Here is an 8819-nt window from a genome sequence, read left to right as displayed (position 1 = left end):
ATTTTGGCTGTGCCACATAATTAATACTCTTAATACTGTGAGATATGGTTTCCTCTTTGCTTTGTGTGTATTTGTCTTTTCTTCTTAGATTAAGCTAGAGGACAGAGACCATGTTTTGCTCAAATATCTGACCTTTTTCCAGTCATAGCATACACTTTTCCTACTTCCATGCCTTTATTTTCTTGGGATCTATTGTCCTTTATCCAATATGTCCAATTCCTAGCTTTCCTTCAAGCCCTAGGTCAAAAGCTTCCTCTTCTATCCTCCTTGATCATACCAGTAGGAAGTAATTGCTCCTTTCTGCAAATTTTGATGATACATCATGTATCCATCTGCATGGAGCAGTTGAAAGTGCCCTGGAATTGGAATCAAACAATCTGGGTTAAAATCCTGACTGCTGTTTACCAACTATGTGACCTTCAGCAAATCATTTGATGTCTTGGTGTCAAGTTCCTCATCTCTAAAAGGGTAGTGGGGGTGAGAGAATTCCAGTGTCAGCCACTAAAGCCCCTTCTAACTGGATCCTGTAAGCTCAAATTTTAACATTCTGTATTAGAGTTTGGGTGCACTTGCATTTCCCCTGGTTGACTCTAGGCCTCTTAGGTAATATCTTGCTCATTTTCATTCCACCATACTCCTTCCCCAGTGTCTGACAGAAAGTAGGGGCTCCTTCTCATCTCCAGCGCACACCTGAACAGTAATTTCACCTACAACAATCCTAACAGTGATTGTTACAGTGATCATCTGGGCCAGGAGTTGGCAACTGAGATCGTTAACAAATTTGGAGAGAGCATATTCAGTTGAAAGATAGACTAATAAAATAAACAGAAAACTGTATACTTTTCTCAAGGAATACAGCTACAGAAGGGAGGTGAGGCATGGGGCAATAGCTAGCCAGGATGAAAGGATCAAATGAAGGGTTTTTGAGGATGAGGGAGACGTGGGCATGTTTGTAAGCTGGGAGAGACTGAAGATTAGTCAGAGTGGAGATGATAGTGGGGGCGGTCTGCTGGAGGAGATAGGATGGAGCAGTGACCTGTGCATGCCAAGGAGAAGGGCTGCCACCTCTGTGTGAGGTGGGAGATGGAAGAAATGATGGAAAACATCTGAGTTACGTGACGACGGGAGGGGAGAAGAGAGCTCAGCAAATGGCTTTATTTCTTTCAGTAAAGTCAGAAACAAGGCTCTTATCTGAAAGGGTTGGGGGAAGAAGGATGAAAAATTTACCCAAAAGCCACTGTGGTGAATGGGATAGTTAGTCAAATGGAGATGTAAAAGCATGGCCTTGCTGCAATTTCTTGATTTTTCTCCGGCTTCACTCAGCAGCTCTTGAATAAAAGCAAAGGCAGGAGGTGATGGTGATAATGCAAAGCTCGGGCCTGGCAGGGCAAGATCGATAGCATGAGGGGCCAAAGGGACTCAAGAGGAGGGGACTGGCACTGCACAGACTTGAACTGGTTCACTGAGTCAGGATGGGGAAGAGAAGAGTGCACCTGGTGGAACAGGGATGCCCCGGGGAAGAGATGAGGGCTGGAGGCATTGAAGGTCATGGTGAGAATGAAGACCAAGGTGACATGTTGCAAGGCCAGGAGAAGTGAAATGACAACACATTTATGAATAGATAAGGAGAATTTTGGGAGTCCATGAACATGGAAGTGAAACACTTGCCGGTGATGGGAAGTCTGACCATCTCTGTGCGAAGTGGGGTGGAGGAGGAGTTCATGGGAAGTGAGTAAGCTCAGGAAGGAGAAGCTAGAAGGTTGGAGGGAGGGTATTTATGCTGAAGTCCACTAGTAGGGTGGCAGGAATTGGGGAAGAAAAAAAGCAGCCAGGCACAGAACTCATTAAAGAAAGAGGAGCAGATACATAACAACCAAAAGAATCCTGAGTAAATGATACATATGGATTGAATGAACCCCAGAGGAGGAGTGGTCACTGTGATGGTGGTAGAGGGAAAGTCTGGAAGTGGCAGGGGGTGGGGGCAAGGAGTATCCACTCCCTTCCCCTCTCCCCCAACCTGTGAGTCAGGCCGGGGCTGGGAAGAATAGCCCGAGAAACTGAAATCAGAAGGGAGTCAGATATCAATGAATGTAAGAAGATGGAGTGAGAAAGGAAGAGATTTGGGATGAAAGCAAGCTCGTTGCCTACAGAACAGGCATTTCAGAGGGCACGGTGTGGGGAGGGGGTAGTTTTAGAGTGAGAAGCTGGGGGTTGGGCCATGGGGCATAGAAAACAGGGTTTGTACAATGACAGCCAGTGGGTTCAGAGTCAGTGGAATGGGAAGAGTTGTGTGATAGTGGGGAAATATCCTAATTATTGAGGAATGAGTTAAGAAGGTAGGTTATCACTCCGGTGGTGTGGAGGTGGGGCAGGCTGGTAGTAGAGTGTGAGCAGAAAGGCTGGGCCTTCTCACAATGCAGAGGTTCCAGGCAGGGACTCACCAATCTGAGTTAGCCTCAGGGTGGAGGTTGTCAGGCAGTCGTGTGTGCCTGGAAAATTGGAGGTGGGGGGAGGAGAACCATGGCTAGAGAGGGTGCCAGGTGGGTGAGAAAATGGAAAAAAGACAAACTCTTCACAACATGCAAGTTGTTCCTTGAGCTTCATGTTGCTTCTCTTGCCTCTGCATTTGTCTAAGTGAAGATGTTCCTGGAACGCCGTCCTTTTTACTTCTCACAATCCTAGCTTCTTTCAAGGGTCAACTTCGGTGCCACCTTTTCTGGGAAGCATCTCCCAAAACTTACAGTTTCTTTTCAAATGTAATATTTATTTATCTGTGTACATGTCTGCTTACACATGTACATGTTCCTATTTTCTTAGCTGTATACATTTCTCCCAATATACTATAATCTCTCTGAGGGCAGAAATGGCTTCATTTTTGCCTATGTATTCTTTGATTCTGGTACAGAGTCTTCTGCTAATGCTTAATCCATTTGTTGACATTGTCACAGTACAGACGTTCTACTTTATTCTGTTCATTGCTTTTATTAATGTAGCCTGAGATGGCTTTAGCTTTTTTGGACTACCATGTCAAATTTCTACTCGTGTATGGAGCTTGTGGTGCACTAAAACTGCCAGCTCTTTTTTACATGAAATATTGTCTAACTTTTACATGAAATATTGTCTAGCTACGCCTCCATTCTATATAAATTAGATACATTTTTACACAACCATAAGACTTCACTCTTATTCTTATTAAATTTAATTTTGTTTTTGTTCAATGAGGGAGGGGAGAATCTTTTCTACTGTTATGGTCATGAAAGATTTTGTGGAAGAGGTGAGATTTTAATTGGGCTCTGAAAAATAGAGAGGATTTCAGTTGGCAGAGCAGGTAAATTCTCCATAAGGTCGAGTGTGGCATACATAGGGGAGGGATGAGTAAACCAGCTTGGCAGAAATGAATAATCTGTTGCCTCTAATGCTGCATGGCAGCCATTAGCCATGGCACCTCCACTGATCATTAGGATTGGGCAAAGTCAGGTTCAGGTCAGTACTTGCCATGCTCTTCAATGATGCTTTAAAAGAAGGAAATATTAGACCTCTTTATGTTCCCTGAGCTCTGTGCCTCAGGTAATCATAACCCCTATTAAAATTCTCAAGAACTTTGGTTTGAAGAAATGGGATAACAGCCCATCAGAGTGAAACTGGACTCCTTGGAACCTTTTTTCTGGGCCAAAAATTATAATACCCTTCTAGCCCTCCACCCAGATAAGTAGAATAAGGAATTTTAACAACAATGGCTTATAATGTTTAGCCTGGCATCCTTTGAGCTGACCTAAGAATAACAGTTGTAAATTTAAACTGGTAGAGCCTTATATGTATTTCCTAGTAATTTTAATGTGAGATTCATTGGTCTTATTTCATTTGATTTCATTTACAGCAAGATACAGCTTCCTATCAGGACATTTAGTCCAAATTTATCACTACTCCCTCTCACCTCTGTTTCTCAGTCTAAAGCAGAAAGTCAACTCAGAAAATGAGGCAGCTACTAAGGTTAGTTTTCAGATTTCCAAAGAGATACATTTCAGACATGATTCTGGAGTACGATAAACTAATTGCTGACAAGAAGTGTAATATGTCCCATTAATTAAATGTAAACAATAAGAAAACCTGGTGGACTTCAGAAAAATCTGGAAAGACGTACATGAACTGATGCTGAGTGAAGTGAGCAGAACCAGGAGAATGTTGTACATGGTCAGAGTAACACTGTGTGATAACTGACTTTGATAGATTTAGCTCTTCTCAGCTACGCAATGATCTAAGACAACTCCAAAAGACTCAGGATGGAAAATGCCATGCACATCCAGAAAAAGAAGTAGGGGAGTCTGAATGCAGATCAGAGCATACTATTTGCTCTGTATTTAGACACTGTCAGCTCTTTGTCTGGGGATGGAGAGCGTTTTTCATCAAAAGTCCTACAGAGTTTTCTTGAATCATTAAATTGCTGAGAATAAGTCATTCACAGGTAATCATCTCACAATATTGCTGTTACTTTGTAAACAGTACATTGCACTTTGCATCAGCTCACGTAAGTCTTTCCAGGTTTTTCTGAGAGCATCCTGCCCATCATTTCTTATAGCACAGTAGTATTCTATCACAATCACATACCACAATTTGTTCAGCCATTCCCCAGTTGATGGGCATGCTCCCAATTTCTAACTCTCTGCCACCAGAAAAGAGCTGCTATAAATATTTCCATACATGTAGATCCTTTTCCCTTTTGGCTTTTTTTTATCTCTTTTGGGATACAGACCTAGTAATGGCAAAGGGCATGTGTAATTTTGGGCATAGTTCTAAATTGCTCTAAAGAATGGTTGAATCAGTTCACAACTCCACCAACAATGCATTAATGTCCCAATTTTCCCACATCTTCTCAAACGTTTATCATTTTCCTTTTCTGTCATAGGATCTTCCAGGAGCTGAAGGTAAGGGATAACGAGGTTTCTTTCAATTAACTCAGAGGGAAAGCTGAACACTCTTGTGACTAGGAAACGTTCATTGTTTGAGTCCATTTGCAAGGTTAGAGATAGTGGACCAGACTCCCTGGTGTCCTCCTGCATCCTTCAAGTATAACAGATTTCCCTGAGGCAAGAATAGAACAGTGATTAGATCTGTAAGTTTTCAGTTCTCCCAAGGTGGTATGATCTAAGGAGAGGTGTCTACTACTACTCTCCTGGCCTATGCTCTGTTCTGTGAGTGACCACAAGCACCCTTTTCTGCCCTAGAGCTATGAAAAGGATCCCTGCTAACTTTGAAGGCCTGTGAGCTGACCTGGTATATTTCCCCAGGATATTCTTGTCTGTCCTTTTCAATTAAGGAAAGCTTCTCTCCCTCCTAGGAACCAGGGAGTCTGCTACCCCTGGTCGACTATCAATAGCCTCAGGATACAGATAGGTCTCATAAATCAATCAAGTGTTCCTCTAAGACAGAGAGGGGTGCTTGGGTGCTAGCCCACTCTTCTTAATGCAAACAATCATGTTGTCCTTTCCCCGTGATGCTGCCAACCTATAGCCAATTGTATTATTTTCCTTACCTATTCAGTTCTGTTCTTTGTTTTATGCTTATAAAAAGAAGCTGTGCCTTCTCTGTGTAATTGGCCTAACTGAGGTAACCATTTGACCCACATTATTAACAGGTTCACACCCTGTTAGTAAACTGATAAAGCTCAGAATTCTGTGCCTCGGTTTACCTTTATTAAATTTACTCAAGACAAGATGGCATCTCATGTGAAAGAAGCAGCAAGTAGAGCTGAATTATAAAATGCTTTGAGGGGTGTAAAGACTGGAAAAACAGGAAGCGGCCAGGTTGCAAAAGGCTTAAAATGCTAAAGAGGATTTTATATTTGTGCCTAAAGGAAAAAAAATAGCTGCTAGATTTTATTGAGTGGTGTGAGGTTGAGGGAGGGTGACAGAGTCAGACCTGCAATTTAAGATGCCAGATGGTCAGACATGTCCTTGTGGAAAATCCCCTTGGCAGCTGATGGGAAGATGGGTTGGAGTGGCAAGACTTAAGGCAGACCAATTAGGAGGCTAATAGAATTGTCCAGAGGAGGGGTGATTAGAGTCTATACAAGAGTGATGACTGAGTGGGTGGAGAGAAGGGACCATACAGGAGAGATGATGTGAAGGTTAATAATGAGAAGATTTAACAACAGATTGGATGTGTAGAGTGGGGGTGAATGAGATGTTGAGGACGACACCTTGGTGGGGAGTCCAGGTCACTGGGAAGATGGTGGTTCACACAATTTGTGTGAAAAGGTTCTGGGAATTTCACTGGATGACAAGCCCAAGATAGATGAGGAGTATGATATGACAGCCAATAGAAGTTATGCAATCTTAAGCTACATCAAGAATGCCACAGTGTCTACAACATGGGAGATGATAACTTCACTATATTCTTCCTTGATAAGAACAAATCAAGAGTGTCATGCTGGGCTCTGGAGGCTGAGTTTTAGAAATGGCATTGATAAGCAGGAGAGAATTCAGAGGAGGAGGCCTGGTGTGGTGAGAGGCCATTGTATGACCATGTCATACAAAGGTCAGTTGAAGGAGTTGGGAATGTTTAGCTTAGAAAAGAGAATTATCATGGGAAATGTAGTAATTGTCTTCAAGTATTTAAAGGGTAGTCATGAGGAAAAGAGATAAGAATAATTCTGCTTTACCCCAGAGGGCAGACCTAGGAGCAAAGGGTGAAAATGGAGGAGAGGGAAATATGATGAATACAGAGAAGAATGGGAACACTTATATGAACTGATACAAAGTGAAGTAATCAGAACCAAGAACACAATGTGGACAATGACTACAGCAAGGTAAATATAAGATGATCTAAACTGAATACTGTAAAATTAAATGACCATGCTTGGCTCCTCAAAATGATATGAAATGATACCTGTGACCTCTTTTTCCTAAAAAATTTATTTATTTATTTAATATATTTAGTTTTCAGCATTGATTTTCACAAGAGTTTGAATTACGAATTTTCTCCCCATTTCTACCGTCCCCGCCCCACTCCAAGATGGTATATATTCTGGTTGCCCCGTTCCCCAGCCACCCCTCCCTTTTATCATCCCACTCCCCTCCCATCCCCTTTTCCCTTCCTTTCTTGTAAGGCAAGATACAGTTCTACACCCCATTGCCTGTGTATCTTATTTCCTAGTTGCATGCAAAAACTTTTTTTTTGTTTTGTTTTTGAACATCTGTTTTTAAAACGTTGAGTTCCAAATTCTCTCCCCTCTTCCCTACCCACCCATCCTCCCTAAGAAGGAAAGCAATTCAACATAGGCCACTTGCTATCATCATGTAAAACCCTTCCACAATACTCATGTTGTAAAAGACTAACTATATTTTGCTCCTTCCTAACCTATACCTCTTTATTGAATTTTCTCCCTTGACCCTATCCCTTTTTAAATGTTTGTTTTTGATTATCTCCTCCCCATATCTGCCCTCCCTGCTATCATCCCCACTTTTTTATCCTCTTCCTTCTTTCCTGTGGGGTAAGATACCCAATTGATTGTGTATGGTATTCCCTCCTCAGGTCAAATCTGATGAGAGCAAGATTTCCTCATTCCCCCCTCACCTGTCCCCTCTTCCCTTCCTACAGGACTGCTTTTTCTTGCCACTTTTATGTGAGATAATTTACCCCATTCTATCTCTCCCTTTCTCCCTCTCTCAATATATTCCTCTCTCATCCCTTAATTTGATTTTATTTTTTTAGATATCATCCCTTCATATTGAACTCACCCTGTGCCCTCTGTCTATGTGTATACACACACACATATATTATATATATGTATATATGTATACACATACATATATACACACACACATATGTATACATACATGCACACACACACACACACACACACACACACACACACACATATATATATATATATATATATATACGCATATTCCCTTCAGCTAGACTAATACTGAGGTCTCATGAATTATACACATCATCTTTCCATGCAGGAATGTAAACAAAACAGTTCAACTTTAGTAAGTCCCTTATGATTTCTCTTTCTTGATTACCTTTTCATGCTTCTCTTAATTCTTGTGTTTGAAAGTCAAATTTTCTATTCAGCTCTGGTCTTTTCACTGAGAAAGCTTGAAAGTCCTCTATTTTATTGAAAATCCATATTTTGCCTTGGAGCATGATACTCAGTTTTGCTGGGTAGGTGATTCTTGGTTTTAATCCTAGCTCCATTGACCTCTGGAATATCATATTCCAAGCCCTTCAGTCCCTTAAGGTAGAAGTTGCTAGATCTTGTATTATTCTTATTGTGTTTCCACAATTCTCAAATTGTTTCTTTCTGGCTGCTTACAGTATTGTTTCCTTCTTCTGGGAGCTCTGGAATTTGGCAACAATGTTTCTAGGAGTTTTCTTTTGGGGTTCTTTTTCAGGAGGTGATCGGTAGATTCTTTCAATTTCTATTTTACCCTCTGGCTCTAGAATATCAGGGCAGTTGTCCTTGATAATTTCTTGAAAGATGATATCTAGGCTCTTTTTTTGATCATGGCTTTCAGGTAGTCCAATAATTTTTAAATTCTCTCTCCTGGATCTGTTTTCCAGGTCAGTGTTTTTTCCCAATGAGATATTTCACATTGTCTTCTACTTTTTCATTCCTTTGGTTCTGTTTTATAATATCTTGATTTCTCATAAAATTACTAGCTTCCACTTGCTCCAATCTAATTTTTAAGGTTGTATTTTCTTCGGTGGTCTTTTGGAACTCCTTTTCCATTTGGCTAATTCTGCCTTTCAAGGCATTCTTCTCCTCATTGGCTTTTTGGAGCTCATTTGACATTTGAGTTAGTCTATTTTTT

This window comes from Trichosurus vulpecula, chromosome 8 (assembly GCF_011100635.1).
Source record: "Trichosurus vulpecula isolate mTriVul1 chromosome 8, mTriVul1.pri, whole genome shotgun sequence".
In the NCBI taxonomy this organism is placed as follows: Eukaryota; Metazoa; Chordata; class Mammalia; order Diprotodontia; family Phalangeridae; genus Trichosurus; species Trichosurus vulpecula.
Note: the sequence above shows the minus strand (reverse complement) of the source record.